The sequence below is a fragment of the Electrona antarctica genome, assembly GCF_951216825.1.
Source record: "Electrona antarctica genome assembly, chromosome: 5".
NCBI lineage: Eukaryota > Metazoa > Chordata > Actinopteri > Myctophiformes > Myctophidae > Electrona > Electrona antarctica.
In genome coordinates this window covers 50683174-50702579 of record NC_136810.1, presented here as the reverse complement: position 1 = coordinate 50702579, position 19406 = coordinate 50683174, and positions in this window count along the sequence as shown.

Here is a 19406-nt window from a genome sequence, read left to right as displayed (position 1 = left end):
TATTAATGGAGATCCAGCTAAACTGATACTACTATTCTGCTCCCTTGAGCTTCTGGGATGCATTGAGCTGGGCGTGATAATGTGGAATGTGGAAGTGTATAATGTTATGATATAGAGAGAGACCTGATTTATATATAAATGAATAAATGTTGCTATGCCTACGGAACAAGCATGGACTAACTTTTATGCTGTATCTCTTGAGCAATGTTTATTAACAAGCACCGGGATGTGTTATCCACTCATGTATTAATTAGTAATAGACTGTTTAGACTCCCGTGTCAGCCCCAAACTGTGTCCGGTCTCGTTTGCTTCCCAGGGTCCAGGCAGGGGCCATCCCATTACGACGACACAAAAAGCCATAATGCATGGGTTGAAGTTTACATGTTAATGACATATAGCCATAGTTTTAAAATTGTACTGTGCCCAGCTGAATGCAACCCATGAGATCTGAAGGAAGGCATCTCACTGTTTGTCGTGCCCAGCTTTGTATGGGTTCTGGATATGACCTATAACTCTATGGATATGACGTGGACAGGTCAAAGATGCCAATACTGTTATTTTACATCGTTGATACATTCCTTAACGCTCCTGAGACTGTGCAACCTGTTTTTTTCTATCCTCCTACTCCTCAGTGCAACCTGTGCTTCGTCATACAATGAAAGAGTTATGTCATTGAAACGTAGAATACGGTCAGAGTCCACGTTTGAATGTTCAACATCCTGACGTGTCTGGCAATAATGTCCAATAAAGGAATTGTAAGTGTATAAAACAAGCCTTCCCATTGGGTAAGGTTTATTATAAGGAAGGGGCAGCTGCTGCCTTGGTAGAATGTCATGTGGGGGAAATTGTCCCTTATGGGTCAATATTTACACTTTCATTTAAAATAACACTCCAGGGGGCACGGTGGCGCAGTCAGTACCGCTGTCGCCTCACAGCTAGAAGGTCCCGGGTTCGTTCCTGCCGGGGACGCTGTGGGCGTGTTCTCTGGTCCGCGTCATCAGCACTCATACCCTAGGTGGGGCTGGCGAAAGGGCCTTCCTGTGTAGAGTTTGCATGTTCTCCCCGTGACCCCTAGGGTAGGTACCCTCACAAAATACTCTGTACTGCCTCCCCCTGGTCAGCCTCCTGACCCTGGACAGGAACTGGTTGGAATAACGTGTCCCCCCCCCCCCCCCCCTGTGAGGTGATAAGAAGCGGCCTGCTCACTCCTCATGCATTGAAGGAAGCATGAGCTCAGTTCAGGGCTCTCCCCAGGTTGGCAGAGGGAGAGTAGCGCCCAGGATTACAGTTTAGGGAATTGGCACCGGGTGAAAAAATGGGTTACAAAATCATGGGATAAAATAAACAAATAGAAACAACGATAAAATAACACTCCAGAGCTTGCTGTGTGTCTACAGAACTTGTGTTGACAGGTTTAAGAGTTTTTTTGGAATTTGCCAAAGTGACGACTGACATAACTCTCTCCTTCTATGGCTGTTCTTTTTCTATCCTCCACCCGAGTGCATGTCAACTGAATGTCCAGTAACTTCTTTGCCGTAGTATTAGGCCATGCTACTCTTCAATGGGTTTTGTGCATTTCTTACCTTATTTTCCTGTTTCTTTTCTAGTATTCCAATAAAAAGGAGACAAAATAAACTAAATCCTATTATATTAAAAAAAAGAAGACGATATGAAGAAGACTATATATATATGAGACTAGAAAATGGCATACAAGAATGAACATTCACTTTTATGGCAATGTTTAATGAAATATTCTAATTCCTATGTATGTTTCAATAATACATCTTTCTCTCCTTAAGTTTAGAGACTTATTGCAGAGATGCAAGTAAACATATTTGGTCTATAAACTACTTTGTTGAAATTCTAGATGATGTAGAGTGATGCAATTCAATAAAACTACAAAACTGGAGTCCATGACTGGTTGTTGTGAAGTATTATGCATTGAGGTACACAGTATATAAAGTATACAGACAAAAAAAATACATAGGCTACGTATATTTATTTCTTTAATAATGTGTGTGTGCGTGTGCATGTGCGCGCAGCAGAGACAGGAGCAGCAGAATTACATTTTTTCAAAATAAGAGCACAGAAATGATAAATAACACCCTGCATCAATTTGTTGCAGAGATTGTGCACTCTAGAGATCGAACTGTCATCTGAAAGTTAATTGAAAACCAAAAAAGGTTTTTGAAAGTTCCATCAGGTCCAACCTCTCACTGGCAATACAGTTACTGTGATAAGCATACACATAATTTATAGATTGCCAAATATGTGTTATTGTGTAGCCTATTTGTCTGCCTTCCATCCAATCTCATTGATTGCCTAGTCAGCAACTTTTCACACCCATGAAAAGTAACTTCTTGAATATATTGAAGTTATACAACTTTTAATGCAACATACTTTTGACTTTTTCAATGATCCAATCCACCAAATAGTCAATATCAACAGCAGAATACGATGTTTGGGGTGGAGAAGGTGTGTGTGTGTGTGTGTGTGTGTGTGTGTGTGTGTGTGTGTGTGTGTGTGTGTGTGTGTGTGTGTGTGTGTGTGTGTGTGTGTGTGTGTGTGTGTGTGTGTGTGTGTGTGTGTGTGTGTGTGTGTGTGTGTGTGTGTGTGTGTGTGTGTGTGTGTGTGCGTGTGTGTGTGTGTCATTCAAAGGTTTGTCATTCAAAACTTTCCTGTCTCCATGATGCTTGGGTTTGGTAAATCAAAATAATACAAATGGAGGGATTTGAATGTATTTGACCAGCAGACGTTAACGAGCCGAGCCCTTGTGCTGGCAGGCCTTTGTTAGGAAAACAAAAAATGCTATGGACCGTCACAAGACAACATGGAGATTTAATTTGAGTAGTGATGCAAAACTCACTTTGTTTTCAAAATTTGGTCATTTGCCACCAGATGGACGTATGTGTGTGGACACTGGACTGTCAAGGCAATCGAGGGCATGGCACAACCTTCCGTTCAGTAGGCCTACATCAGGGGTGCCCACACTTTTTTGACTTGAGAGCTACTTTAAAAATGACCAGCTCAACAAGATCTATCCACTCAAATACCATTGCTGAAAATAGTCTAAATATGTCATGGAATAGGTAGTGTTTTTTGTATTTAATTTGTAATGCTACTAGTACTGACGTTTGTGCACAGCAACAGTCTTGAAACTATAAGATTGCATTGTGGGTTTGAGCTGAAAGGCCCTTTTTTATGTCAATCAATCAAGTAATTTTAATTCAAGTGGCAGTTGCAAAAAATATATATATTTATATTTAAATTAAAAAAAAATTTAGGGGCATGTCATGTGATCTACCTGCCTTTGTGATCTACTGGTAGATCGTAATCTACCTTTTGGGCACCCCTGGCCTACATAATCCAAACACCCACCTCTTCCTACACACTTCATCAGACACTCATTTAGACACTTCAGCTGCATGATTAACCATTTAGAAGAGAACAGAAGCCGGATATGAGCTTCATAAGGTGTTGGTTGCATGGACCGTACTATTTTTGTTTTGTAGGGCAGTTGGCAATAAGAAAAAAATCACTTATTCAATTTGAAAATGTACGCATATGCAGTAGCAGACACTCTTATCCACAGTGAATTATGAAGCATAACATCAGAGTAAACGGTAGAACAATAGAGAAACAACAGTGAGTCACATAAGAAAGCAAAGAAAACAATGTGATACACTAGGCCTAGGACACCAGGTAAACATCAAACCTAAATTAACAGTAGACTGTCACTCTAACAAACAATAGGCCTATCTCACAGCCCGCTTTTCACGCCCACTTCCGGTAAATAGTGGTGACTTTAACATTAGCATTTACACGTTTTTTTCTCTGGAGAATCTAAGTACATTTTCTAATGTAAAAATGTGACAGACCAATATTATTATGAAGCAAACAAGATGGTAAATCAGCTCGAACAGATAGAACAAACCTTACCTTGAGAAAACAAAAGTTGTAGACTTCTTAAATTACCTCTGTTAACATGTAGCGTCTATGGAGTGACGTCACGCTATCACCACTAACCCCGAAAGGGGGCGTATTAAGGGGGGCGGGGAAATTCTGTGAGATAGGCTTATTATGGGAAGAAATAACCAACCTACAGTATATCTGCATAGTACTGTAGTAGTATTCTTTATATAAATTACCACAAATTCCAGCTATGCCTGCAGTAGTGTGTCTGTTCTATGGGGTTTTTTTGATGCAGAGGAAGTTCCTTCTCTCCATGCAGTCCCTGATCTGCCACTGGGCGCTGTCGTCTTTGGGTAGGGTTCCACAGTGCCGCCCCCAGGCCGGACAAGGTGGCAGGTTCTGGTACGGCTGTGGTTCCCCGTCCACCCAGAGCCACTGGCCCGCCAGGAAACGCAGAGCTGTCCACACCTGGGGACGACATGGAAAGCAAAGGATGTCAAACATCTGTGTCATAATTAGGACTAGACATTTAGTCAACCTTACTGTTATTTTCCGAGCTGCTTATAGAGCACCGGAATTTGACGTGAATATTGGTAGAGGGCGCTAAGTCCATGGGTTCATGTACTTTTTGAGTGGTGCAACCACTCCCTTACGGAGCTATGTATGTGGGTGGCTGGGTGGGTGGCTGGGTCTGAGCACGAAAACACCATGGTTGTTTTTCACCACCTGTGCGCAACCTAACACACACACATGCACATATTAACTGTATATATGATGATTTCAGGTGTGCTAGTACAGTACAGTGACAGTACAGTACAGTACAGTAGAGGGTAAGTAGACGGACCCCCACACGGCAACTCTGTCATTTCTCAACCGTTTCGGACGTTGGGCGGCTCGCCGGAACCGGCCCGGCCCCATGGGCGCATTCCATTCATTTCACTAGGTCTTTAAACATTGTTTTAGATTCTGAATGAAGCAAACTTTATTGCCAATATTACTGTTTGTGTTAGTGTTAGTTACCGTTAGGGTTAGGATTAGTGTTAATATTATGGTTATGTTAGGGGTTACAGAAATTCACATTAACGTGGGGTGCGGTCACAATCCAACATAAGACATTTAAGATTTATAACAAAGTACACACTGTCGCAATTCACTGTTAGGCTACTTTGGAGCCTACAGGTGCCGCCGTGCCGGGCCAATTTCAAAGTACATTGGCGGTTTCAACAAATTATCATCAACATAATAAAAGTCAGCAAGAAAACAAAAATCCAGTTTCCTGCATTCATTTCAACAACATGTTCTACCTACAATGTCATCCCTCGACCCCAAATACTCAAACCTCATTGGTCGCTGCCTCCTGGATCTTGTCCCTGGCGTAGCGGTGGTCGTCCTCAGACTGCAGGCTCACCAGGTCATACTGGTGGTCACGGTAATGATTATGTTGGCTGGAGCCGACGCTGCCGATGGCCCTGCAGTGCTCCATAGCCTCCTCCCATGTCTTGTTCTCCTTCACCAGGATCACGTTGTCAGCGAAACAGACGAATGGACGTTTATTAGAGCAATGAGAACTGTGCCACCGCTTAGTCTTAATGAGAATATAGCCACAGTCGTCATGGTTCGGCTGGCCCGGACCCCAATTCCTATAGTCGGAGTCCTCTCCAGACCACTGCCAGATGTCTTCAGATATGTCACTTCCAGGTGTGTTGGGGGGTATATGCAGTCCAATCCAACCATGAGATTGGAACTTGCGGTGGTTGCTCTGTGTGACAGTGGCTAAGGACATGGACTTGTCCTTACAGCTCTGCTGGGCATCGAGCCAGGGCACATAAGAATAATCATAATATAAGCTGTTCTTATTAGAGCACCAGAACCTCGGGGTCTCAGAACATTTTTGATTGCTCCACGTCTTACTGGGGGTGTTAAAACGGGTACAATTCTTCATTTCAGGCTCTCCAATTGCCCAGTTTGTGTCACTTGAAGCGTCTCCTCCTCTGTAAAATAAAGAAATCACACCCGTGTGAAGTGAGGGGCGCACCTCAAAAAATAATCAGTGACCACGTTTACATGACTGCCATGACTATCTTACATCTTCGGGAGTGTCCGTTTACTTATTGAATGGTGTTATAATGCTACTTCACTACGAATACTTGGATTGGGGTTCTAGAAATATGCCTTTTTTAATGCAAATGTAATTAATAATTGGCTTTAACCACAGTACATATTTTTATACTTAAAGTTTCCTATAATAGGGGCATCAGGCTGAAAGTGATTAAAAACAAGACTAACCTTTCTCCGGTCCACCTCCAGACAGAAGGGTCCCCGGGGTCTCTGTACAGGCCGATCCACGCCTTCACGCCTCCGTTCTTCTGAAACTCATGTAGCAGGTCGTCTCTATGATCACTAGCAGCAGCCAAGTCAGTGAACTTCTCCTTGCAGTACTGTTGAGCATCATACCAGCTTTTCAACTCATCCACATAGTGAAATGTTTTCATCGGGGCACGAGCCTCAATGATGATGATGAGGAGGAGGAGGAGGAAGAGGCTCCCCTTCACCATTTTAACAAGTTGTTTCTTCAGTTCAAGTAGAGAAGAGTGCACGGCAGAGTTCACTTGTTGTTGGACTCACACTCTGTTGCTGTGAGTCCTCGGTGTGACCTGGTTGTCTATATGCAGGACTCACAGAGCAGGATAAAGATGTGGTTCTTATGACAGCTACTAACCTGGACACACCCATGTACATGCACCTGGACACACCCACGTACATGCACCTGGACACACCCACGTACGTGTACCTTGATACCATCCAGATGAGAAGTCGATACTAATACACAACTAACTTCTTGAATATAATATAGTTGTAAAGGTTTTACAGGTTTTAAACTTTTCAATCTTTTTTTTTTTTTTTTTTTACAATCATCCAATCCACCAAACAAGAGTCAAGTTCTTTGAGTCATAAATATCATCTGACATAAATAGAAATAAGGGTACTTTGGAACTTGGCCGAATCCGCAATTTTTTCGGGTGTAAACAACACAGCTTTCACAATTGTATTACTGAACGTACACATCGTTACATTATACAGTTTGTTTTTTCCGCAGGTGCAGGTAATTGCAACCACCAGTGATCTTGTGAAAAATGACAACAGGACTGCCAAATATTCAAAATAGGGATAGTAATTATCGATTAATGCATTAATAGTAATTGATACGTTTTGATAAGCTTATCGATTGATTAACCGATAAGTGCCGTTTAATTAATAGTTTTTTTCTGGAGAATCTTAATTTCCCTCAATGTCTACACATTGCTGATATACAGAAAGAATACAAAAGGCATATTATATTCCTTAATCAAATATTTATTTGACCATTGACGATACAGGGCCATGCAATGGCATCTTTGTATGAATAATAGATCTTTGTATGAGAAATAGAATCAAATGAAAAGTCTGTCACATCACATGCAAAAACAGAGACGTTTCGATTCATTTGATTACTTATTAACTGTAGAACGATGGCAACAGCAGAATAAGCTGTTTGGGGTGGAGGACGTGTGTGTGTGTGTGTGTGTGTGTGTGTGTGTGTGTGTGTGTGTGTGTGTGTGTGTGTGTGTGTGTGTGTGCGTGCGTGCGTGCGTGCGTGCGTGCGTGCGTGCGTGCGTGCGTGCGTGCGTGCGTGCGTGCGTGCGTGCGTGCGTGCGTGCGTGCGTGCGCGCGCGCTGACTGCACTCATACTTCATTCGACCCCTGCACGTGTTCCACTTGGGGCCACCCCATGAAGTCTGGACACCACTAGCAGACAGTTGGACAGAAACCTGCTTGTGTCGGGGTTACGGGGGCCTTTCAGGTCACGTAATTTTCCTTAAGCACCCAAACAAGTCATTCAAAGGTTTGTCATTCAAAACTTTCCTGTCTCCATGCTTGAGTTTGGAAAAACAAAATAATTCAAATGGAGGCATTTGAATTTGTTGGCCAACAGACGTTCTAATCCATGAAGACAACATGGAGACTTAATTTGGGTAGTGATGCAAAACTCACTTTGTTTATACAATTCGGTCATTGAACACTGGACTGCTCATGCAAAGCACCTGACGAGGCTTAGACGGCGAAACACGTCGTGCAATAAAAAATGAAGCAAAGATAACCTTGTCCTGAGCGTCTTTGAAGTGTGCAGTCCCTTCCTTTCACTGGGGAAGTTCTCTTTGGCCTGCATTTTACACCTTGCCTACCAGCACCTCCCCCACCTGGATGTGCAAATGTTGTGGATGTTTGATTGAAAATTGTATTTCACAGTAGAATAGGCACATGTAAGTGTAAGTAAAATCAGTAGGGCAAATGCAATGCGTCCAATAAAGTGCAAAAGTCACAACAGTTCAGGTATTTCCATCAGCATCATTCATTACGAAGCATATTCGACACGTCAACGCCCTTTAAGAGTTGGGTAAAAGACCCCCAAACCCCATCATACATTTTACCTTTCCTCTTCAGAATATTAGTTATCGTTTCCATAGCACAACTGCTCATTTCCCTGAGTCAATGGCTCACCCACCCTGATTTGTTTATTCCTTGGTTCGATTTGCTCTTAACAAAGTGTGTGTGTGTGTGTGTGTGTGTGTGTGTGTGTGTGTGTGTGTGTGTGTGTGTGTGTGTGTGTGTGTGTGTGTGTGTGTGTGTGTGTGTGTGTGTGTGTGTGTGTGTGTGTGTGTGTGTGTGTGTGTGTGTGTGTGTGTGTGTGTGTGTGTGTGTATATATGTATGTATATGATTTGGAGACGCTGATCCTCATCCCAGCTGCCGTACACTCTGCTGTGAACCGGTCCAGTGAGAGCTGAAGGTCTTGGACCGATGGTGCCATCAGGACCACATCATCTGCAAAAAGCAAAAGAGGAGGTCGTGGGGCGTTGGAAGGAACACTTTGAGGAACAGACCCACCCTCCCTGACAGGAGCTGTAACAAAAAATTTCATGATTTTCATGCTTTTTTTTTTAATCCTTCAAAATCATGAAAAACGACATACTATAGTATGTCTTCCGAAACCATGAACTATAGTAGGCCTATGTCGTTTTTTTTTCATGATTTCATCATTTTTTTAAATGCTCCAAAATCATGAAAAACTATATCTTCCGAAACCATGTATGTCGTATTTTTCATGATTTTAAACATACATACTATATATTACTAACGATTATCTTTGTAGATCAAATTAGGTTGATTGTACTAGGATAATTTTTTTCAGCAATTCTCTGTTGACTTGTCACAATTTTTTTTTTTACAATCAAAAGGAACACAATGTCAGATTCAGGACTAGAACCTGTGGCCTCCTGATTCACAGGCAGGCTCTTTGCCAATGAGCCACTGGGCTTGCTGTGTACAAAAAATCACATAAAGACAAAAGAGCCAGAGGCTTGTTTCCTTTGTGGTTCATAAACATTCAAACGTATAAACAACAGCACAACAAACGATAGACAAATCTCCTGTTCTTTTTTTTATCAATGTTGTTACTCAAAGGTAAAGGAAGACTGTGTTATGGCATGTAGCAAGTGGCTGGGTGTGTTATGACGCTGCCTACATGATCTGGAGGTTGTGGGTTCAAACCCCACTCAATTCTTTACTTTCAAGACCGATTTCCAACAACTTCAAAACAAAACAAAAAAGCAGTGTGAATGGTAGGTACCAATGGCACAGTACCCTGTGGTGTCATATGGGACACCACAGGGTACCTTTCAAACCACGTGTCAGGTAGGCTACTGAAAAATAACCCATCGATGTGTGAGCATTGTCACGGGGAGGGCAGTGTCCTGAGTCCTCCATGTGGTTTCCAGACAATGAAGTGGGGGGGGGGGGGGGGTTATAGTAAAAACATAGATGGCTAGCTGAAGACAAGTGCCTATGACTCAGGGGAGATATTAGAGTTTTGAGGTCGTCAGGCTGAGGCTGTGAGGCACTGCTAGAATAGCCTTCAGTTAATAAAGCTGAATAACTCTAGCATTAGACTTTAGGGAGACTGGGATTTGAACATCTGTCTGATCATCAGCCCCTACTACACCATCACTCAGTAACAACTGTCTCTTCGTACTGTAGCGACCTTTTGTATGTTAGCCTTCAGTCAGTAAAGTTGAAATAATCAAGTCTTGAACACAGAATCACATTCATCAAATGCTTTGAGAGCTGTTCAAGAGTTGTTTTGTATGTTAGTGTAACACACGGGAATCGAACCCAGGTCCCCCGCACGGAAGGCCAACATCTTAAGCACTGAGCCAAAGCAGTTGCCTATTACTGAGGGGAGATATGAGACTTTTGAGGTCATCAGGCTGATGCTGTGAGCCACTGCCACAGCCACAGCCTTCAGTTAATACAGCTCTACATGTTCAAATCCCTGTTCTCCTATAGTTAAATGCTGGAGTGTTTCAACTTTACTAACTGAAGGCTAACACAAACAATTACCAGGAGACTTTGGCTGAGAGTGTCTGACCGATGGTGCAGTGGACTAACGATTAGACTTTCAGTACAGACATTCCATGTTTAAGTCCCATTCCTCCTACAGCTCAATGCTGCAGTAATTTAAACTTTTCAAGGCTCGAATGAAAAATTAAAAACTCAAAAGCACCAGGAGACATCTGCTGAATGCCCAAAGGTTGCCTCTGCGACAGTTGGCAGGTTCAAGTCCCATGTCATCAAGGTGCACGGAGGACCATCGGGAGACGGTGCTCTCTCCCCCTGTTTCCTGAGAAGTAACTGTTGGGGCTTATGTCTGAAAGAACCCTGTCCACCTATCATTTTACAGATGTTAGAATTAGGTCAAATGTTAAAAAAAAAAAATAGCAATGCATTTTGGCCCATCATCTGACAGAATAGTCTGTGTATTTGCATACTGGGCCCGATTATAATCGTCGACAATGACATACATTTTTCTTGATTTTCGACGATTAAAAAAATACTATAGTGTGTAGTTTTTTCCAACCTTTTCAAAAAAAAAAATAGTTCATGGTTCTTGCGACATGGTTCATGGTTTTGGCCCATCATCTGACAGAATAGTCTGTGTATTTGCATACTGGGCCCTGATTGGTGCCCCAAAACTTGGTGGGAAAGTCCCTCTTTTATGTCTGGCTTCCAGGCCAGTTGGAAAAGGGCAGACTGAGAGGTGGTAAGAGTATGTTAAATTGGACATTTTCATGGTAAAACTTTAGCTGGACAGGGTTCTTTCAGACATAAGCCCCAACCGTTACTTCTCAGGAAACAGGGGGAGAGAGCACTGTCTCCCAATGGTCCTCCATGCACCTTGATGAAATGGGACTTGAACCTGCCAAATGTCAGTAGCAGAGGCAACCTATCAAGCACACCACACCATTGAGCCAAGGCACCTTTGGGCATTCAGCAGATGTCTCCTGGTGCTTTTGAGTTTTTATTTTTTCATTCGAGCCTTGAAAAGTTCAAATTACTGCACCATTGAGCTGTAGGGTGAATGGGACTTGAACATGGAATGTCTGTACTGAAAGACTGATCATTAGACCACTGCGCCATCAGTAACACACTCTCAACCAAACTCTTCTGGTAATTTTGAAGATATATTTTGTTTGTTACCCTTCAGTTAAGAAAAGTTAAAATAACACAGAATCATATTAATCAGATGTTTCTTAGCGCTGTTCTTTTGCATGTTAGTGTAACAGCCGGGAATCAAACCCTGGTCTCCCACGTGGAAAGCCAACATCCTAACCACTAAGACAAGTCAAAGGAAATTTGCTATTACTCAGGGATAGGGTTAAGAACAGCATGCACAGTGGATCACTGGGTACAGAGCCTGCCTGGGAATCAGGAGGCTGCAGGTTCAAGTCCTGGCTCTGACATAGTGTCCCAAAATCATGAAAATATGACAAAATAAATTATTAATTAATAAATTATGCAGTATGGACTATAGTATGTCGTTTTTTTCATGATTTTCATCTTTTTTTCAAATCCTCCAAAATCATGAAAAAATACATGGTATAGTATGCCGTCCGAAACCATGAACTATAGTATGTCGTTTTTTCATGATTTTCATCTTTTTTAAATAAAATAACAGGAGATTTGTCTATTGTTTCTTTTGCTGTTGTTTATCTCTAGACGCTCGAATGTTTATGAACCACAATGGAAACAAGTCTCTGGCTCTTCTGTCATTATCTATTCAGCCTTTTAAGAACAGCATGCACAGTGGCTCACTGGGTACAGAGCCTGCCTGGTAATCAGGAGGCTGCAGGTTCAACTCTTGGCTCTGACATAGTGTCCCAAAATCATGAAAATATGACATAATATATTATGCTGTCCCAAACCATGGACTATAGTATGTCGTTTTTTCATGATTTTCATCTTCTTTTCAAATCCTCCAAAATCATGAAAAACGACATGCTATAGTATGCCGTCCGAAGCCATGAACTACTGTATAGTATGTCGTTTTTTCATGATTTTCATCTTTTTTTCAAATAGTCCAAAATCACGAAAAACGACATGCTATAGTATGCCGTTTGAAAAAAGATATAACTTTGGCATGCTACTAGTCCTACATACTTACACCTAAAATCCCCATTCAAACCTATTTAGGTTCATCTTACGGTGGACATGTTTGCCTGAAAAGGAATCTTTGAAATGTTTCATAGTTTTAGAAATATAGTGCTTTAAATGTGAGAAATGTATAATGGCAGATAGTGGCACGTCAAAATCACTTTCACCTAGAAACTCCATTCACACGTTTTATAATTCAGCTTACTGTGGAGACACATGCTGGAACTTTTTACTTTGAAATGTTTTGTAGTTTGTGAGATATTTAACTTTAACGCCCAATGCCTTCTCAATGGCAATAGCACAAACTTTGGCATGCTACTAGTCCTACATACTTACACCTAGAAACCCCATTCAAGCCGACTTAGGTTCATCTTACGGTGGACATGTTTGCCTGAAAAGGAATCTTTGAAATGTTTCATAGTTTTAGAAATATAGTGCTTTCAAATTTGAGAATTTTACAATGGGGCTCAATAGCAGATATTGGCACGTCAAAAAAGCACTTTCACCTAGAAACTCCATTCACACTTTTTATAATTCAGCTTACTGTGGAGACACATGCTGGAACTTTTTACTTTGAAATGTTTTGTAGTTTCTGAGTTATTTAACTGTAACGCCCAATGCATTCTCAATGGCAATAGCACAAACTTTGGCATGCTACTAGTCCTACATACTTACACCTAGAAACCCCATTCAAGCCTACTTAGGTTCATCTTACGGTGGACATGTTTGCCTGAAAAGGAATCTTTGAAATGTTTCATAGTTTTAGAAATATAGTGCTTTTAAATTTGAGAAATTCAGAATGGGGGTCAATGGCAGATATTGGCACGTCAAAAAAGCACTTTCACCTAGAAACTCCATTCACACTTTTTATAATTCAGCTTACTGTGGAGACACATGCTGGAACTTTTTACTTTGAAATGTTTTGTAGTTTCTGAGTTATTTAACTTTAACGCCCAATGCATTCTCATTGGCAATAGCACAAACTTTGGCATGCCACTAGTCCTACATACTTACACCTAGAAACCCCATTCAAGCCTACTTAGGTTCATCTTACGGTGGACATGTTTGCCTGAAAAGGAATCTTTGAAATGTTTCATAGTTTTAGAAATATAGTGCTTTTAAATTTGAGAAATTCAGAATGGGGGTCAATGGCAGATTTTGGCAAGTAAAGATTTGAGTGGGGTTTGAACCCACTATCTCCAGATCAGCCCGTCGTGTATTGTTTAGCTAAACGGCCCTAAACGAGGTCCCATTCATTCTCTACGGTAGTGAATTTTCACTACGGGCGCAGTACCGCTTCCGGCCGCAACGTGGGTGCGGACGGTGGCCGCGGCGCTGTCCTAAACTTCGGTACCGATGTAATATATGTCTGGCCACAGAGTGGGTGTGGATGGGCTGGCTGTGGCGCTGTCCTAATCTCACTGCCGATGTAATATACGTCTGGCCACAGAGTGGGTGTGGATGGGCTGGCTGTGGCGCTGTTACTTTATCACAGCGAACAATCACATCAAGGTCTGTGAAATATTTTGTAATGAATAGCTGACTCTCTCGCGATTTTGGCGTTTACGTTTTATATATTTTTGGACGAGATTAATGCCTGGATACATATATGTCTCTCTGCCTGTTTAATGTTTACGTCATATACATGAAGTCCCGAGCAGCAGCAGAAACTGACAGGTCGGTACAATGCATTGTCTCGACCACAGAAACGCCGATAAAGACGTGTAACATAATGTGTATACATTGACAGATTTTTTATTTTGCACGTCTTTGACAAAGGAAGGGATGCTAATCGAATTAGCGTGTTAGCATCGTCGTAAACAGACGTTGTATGGCTCAATGGGCACGAACAGATCACTCTCTGACTTGTCAAAGGAAACGTTTTAATGCTTATATGTCTTGGGGCATAGTGGATTCGTTTTTAGATCGATCAGGGATCTGTTAATTGAGTACTGTGCTGAGCTGTTACTGTACATGGAGCTGAACTCATGCAACCAGCAGACAAAATAATAACTCACTGTATCAGTGTTTACTCCTTAGACCCTACACAAGACCCGATGTTATATTTCATGATTTAACATTTATTTGACTGAGTTTTATGGTCTGATTTGTTGAAAATAGCTGATCAACAAGCTCGTAGATCGCCTAGTTTCAAATAGGCTTTATAGTGGCTTTAGCTGATGTTGATGCTATTTACAAAATCTGGGGGTCCCCGGACCCCTGGCTGTGCTATTGGAGGCTATATTGTTATTATAGGTCAGTCAGTAAACACTGAAGTTGGTGCTTTCATTTAAGTACATTGATTCACAATACCAGAATGCACTTTTAATTATAATACATGAAGCAGACAGCCCTGTGATTACATTGTTAGCATTACACTGCAACCACACTGTGGTTAATATGTTTTATTCACAATGCAAAGTTATTGTACTCCTATCATGGTGTCATCAATAATTCACATGCAAGTAAAGGCATGGTGTTGCAAAGCAAAAAAAGCACTGGTAGAGTACTATCCGAGCTTCTGCTGGATATAGGGTTCGAAGCCCTACAGCGCTGTGACCTGCTGACTGCCTCGCCTTAGTCCTCTTTGTATGTTTACATTAAATATGAAATGCACTATTTCACTAGAGTGTAAAGACGCTGTGTTCAGATGACCACACTTGAAACCCAAATATATTGTCTACCATACAACAGTAATACAACATCATTTGTGTGATATAGCAATACAATTTTAATTGTCATATCAATATGTATAACACCCAGACAGCTAATGCAGTGTTTTCCAAACTGTGGGTCTCTCACTCAACAGTAAACAAGCCAACATACAGTTTAAGTGTACACTTGAGTTTTGGTGTTTAGTAAGAGTCATGACTGTACTTTTCAAGGTGTATAGCTTGCTGCAAGTCGTCTTCCCCCGTAAGCAAAGATTGGAGTTTAAAACGTTCGCTCTGAAAGAATATATATTCTAATATTTGCGCCACATTTTCAAGATTTTCCAAACATAGCAGATCTACAAGCTCGTAGTGCAGCACTGCGCTATGAGCTTGTAGATCTGCTATTTTTCAATAGCTAAAGTATAACATAATCCTTAAAACACCAGTCCCTGTGCCCCTTTGCCACACAGGCTCAGGAACTGCTTCACACAACACCAGCTGACACCTCCAAGGCTTCCTGGGTGATGGCGAGATGGAGGGATCAGTGCAAGGCAGCAGAACATCCAGGCTTCACCACTACATCAAGGATCCCACAGATGTTCCTGGCCAGCCAGCACCTGCCCTGCATGGAGTGGACAACCCTCAATCGTCTGAGGACAGGTGTGACGTTTCAGTACAGCAATGCAGAAGTGGGGTCTGACAGATGTGTAGCCTGTATAGTACACACACTGCCCACGCTTGATGAGTTGAATACATAGAACCAGAATGGAAACAAGGCCTGTGTTATCCTTTTAGCATTATCTGTATCTCTGTACTTCTTTGCAAGCTGTTATTAAAGTATTCAATCAATAAATCAAACAAACCATTAGAAGAATCCATTCTGTATCTCTACTCAGCCGACACGTTTTGTGATTTGATGCATGAGTTATAGGGACAATGCAGAACTTTCTAATCAAACTAACCGGTCATTTAAAAAACAATATGCTTTCCCTGCCTGTTTTAGGTGTTTTAGTTAACGAGTGAGTGAGCGGCAGACCGTGGCGACGCAGTGCAGGCGTTGGGCGCTGCCTTCATGGACGCACAGGTCAAAGTCTCCTTCTGGAGGCGAGGAGGAGGGCTGCCACATCACCTCACAGTCCAACTGTCTGTACGCCTCTACTGTGCCTGAGGAACACACACACGCATGCACACACGCACGCACACACATACAAGTGTTGATAAAAACAAATGACTAAAACTTTTTTCATAGAGAGAGAATGCACTCTGAAAGGAATGGAATGGAAGCACCTTAAGGAATACAAATCATTGTGTGTACACTGTTTATACCCCTACACTGCTTACAGCAAATTACATCTGTATAAATAAATTCTGTTACATAAACAGAGCAATACCTTCTTCATTTGTTTTATTTTTAGGATGGGATTTCAACTGCTGCTAGCCGATACATTTGCACTATATATTGTATCCCACAGTTTTTTGATATTTTATCTATTTTCTAATACTATTTATCTTTATCTTTGTATGTATATAAGAGTTGTGTAATTTCACAGAGTTCAACAGAAATGTTTTGTTGCTAATAAAAAATAATAATAAAACTTTATTTGTATAGCACCTTTCATGACATGAAATGCAGCTCAAAGTGCTTTACACAAAAAAGAAAGAAAGGCAGGGCATAAACAATACAGTGAGGACATGAATAACATTTTTTTAAAAAAGACAAATAAATCAATTAAAAGCAAGGGTGTAGAAGTGGGTCTTGAGCTGAGCTTTAAACATGTCTACAGAGGCTGCCTTCCATTTACTGTGCTATGATTTATAACAGCCACTAGATGGCAATGATGATGAGTACTACTGCTATCTACCAATGGTTTTTTCATGTCAAGGACCCCCAAATTGACACTAATTAGCCCGCAGACCCCCATTTGAAAACATATGCCAGGGACCCCCCCATAAGAGATATTCTTTCCTTTTTCCCCCGGCTATAGCAGTGATTCTCAACCCGTTTAATTTCAAGGACCCCCCCCAGTTTGACATGCATTAGTCTACGGACCCCCATTTCTGGTATTTCTATCTCTGGGTCCCCCAATTTATGTTTTTAAATCAATGTTAATTTAACTATGAGAGTGTACAAATGGAACCATTTGGTTCCATTTGTACACTCTGAGTTACAGAACCATAACGGTCCATTTGGTTACTAACTATCATTTAGCTGCATGGGGACCCCCTGGAACTCCCTCAAGGACCCCTGAGGGTCCCCGGACCCAACTTGGTCATCTAGATGGAAAGAATTATCCAAATTCATCAATTCAATCATAACTACTGACAATGTAAATTTACAGCAGTATAGAAAATCAAGGGCAGAGAAATAAGTCACAGACACAGTGGTACAATTACAACTCAACATATTTTATTATTATTTTACATCCAGGTATGCAATTACCAGGCAGTTAACTGGTCAATAACTAACTTTAACTATGGATCTATCTTCCATGAGGGGGAATCGAACTCCAGTCTCCAAATCCCTACAAAGAAAAGTGAAAAATTCTGATTGGGTGAAAAAGATGGCAAAACTGCCTGGCAACAAAGGCAAGCCTTCGTTTCATTGGCTGTCCGGCTGTGCCGACTTAGCCTGGTTAATAAACCAGACCGAATCAGCCGTTGGCAAAAAAAAGTTGCCTGCCAGCGGATTTCGGTCTGGCGAGGCTCAGTAGCACGCCTCTTTCCTACAATCGAGAACAGGTCGGACCAATCGGGACACGGTATGCAATATGGGCGGGCTTTGGTACAGTGACGTTCAATGCTTGAGACTTTTGACTGACAGTAGCTCTGACCAATTGCGTCAAAGAGAAAATGTTTGAACCCGCCCCCCGGGAAATGAAATCCAAGTGGAGCCAGCCCAGACTGATATACCGCGACAGTGTTGTGTGATATTAGTCTGGCTTATTAGCCAGGCTAGTGCCGACTATACACGACCGGCCGGCGCGTGCAGCCAGTGTGCTAAGTCACTGATCTACTTGCTACCTGCCACAATGCAGTCTGCTGTTCCCTTTGAGTACAACATTGATACACAAATAAAATACAAAAAATAAAATAACAGGAGATTTGTCTATTGTTTCTTTTGCTGTTGTTTATCTCTAGACGCTCGAATGTTTATGAACCACAATGGAAACAAGTCTCTGGCTCTTCTGTCATTATCTATTTGGCCTTTTAAGAACAGCATGCACTGTGGCTCACTGGGTACAGAGCAGGCCTGGTAGTCAGGAGGCTGCAGGTTCAAGTCCAGGCTCTGACATCGTGTCCCGAAAATATGACATAATATATTATGCCGTCCCAAACCATGGACTATAGTATGTAGTTTTTTCATGATTTTCATCTTTTTTTCAAATCCTCCAAAATCATGAAAAACGACATGCTATAGTATGCCGTCCGAAGCCATGAACTATAGTATGTCGTTTTTTCATGATTTTCATCTTTTTTTCAAATAGTCCAAAATCAAGAAAAACGACATGCTATAGTATGCCGTCCGAAAAAAATTATAACTTTGGCATGCTACTAGTCCTACATACTTACACCTAGAATCCCCATTTAAACCTATTTAGGTTCATCTTACGGTGGACATGTTTGCCTGAAAAGGAATCTTTGAAATGGTTAATAGTTTTAGAAATATAGTGCTTTAAATGTGAGAAATTTATAATGGCAGATAGTGGCACGTCAAAATCACTTTCACCTAGAAACTCCATTCACACGTTTTATAATTCAGCTTACTGTGGAGACACATGCTGGAATTTTTTACTTTGAAATGTTTTGTAGTTTCTGAGTTGTTTAACTTTAACGCCCAATGCATTCTCAATGGCAATAGCACAAACTTTGGCATGCTACTAGTCCTACATACTTACACCTAGAAACCCCATTCAAGCCTACTTAGGTTCATCTTACGGTGGACATGTTTGCCTGAAAAGGAATCTTTGAAATGTTTTATAGTTTTAGAAATATAGTGCTTTCAAATTTGAGAATTTTACAATGGGGCTCAATGGCAGATATTGGCACGTCAAAAAAGCACTTTCACCTAGAAACTCCATTCACACTTTTTATAATTCAGCTTACTGTGGAGACACATGCTGGAACTTTTTACTTTGAAATGTTTTGTAGTTTCTGAGTTGTTTAACTTTAACGCCCAATGCATTCTCAATGGCAATAGCACAAACTTTGGCATGCTACTAGTCCTACATACTTACACCTAGAAACCCCATTCAAGCCTACTTAGGTTCATCTTACGGTGGACATGTTTGCCTGAAAAGGAATCTTTGAAATG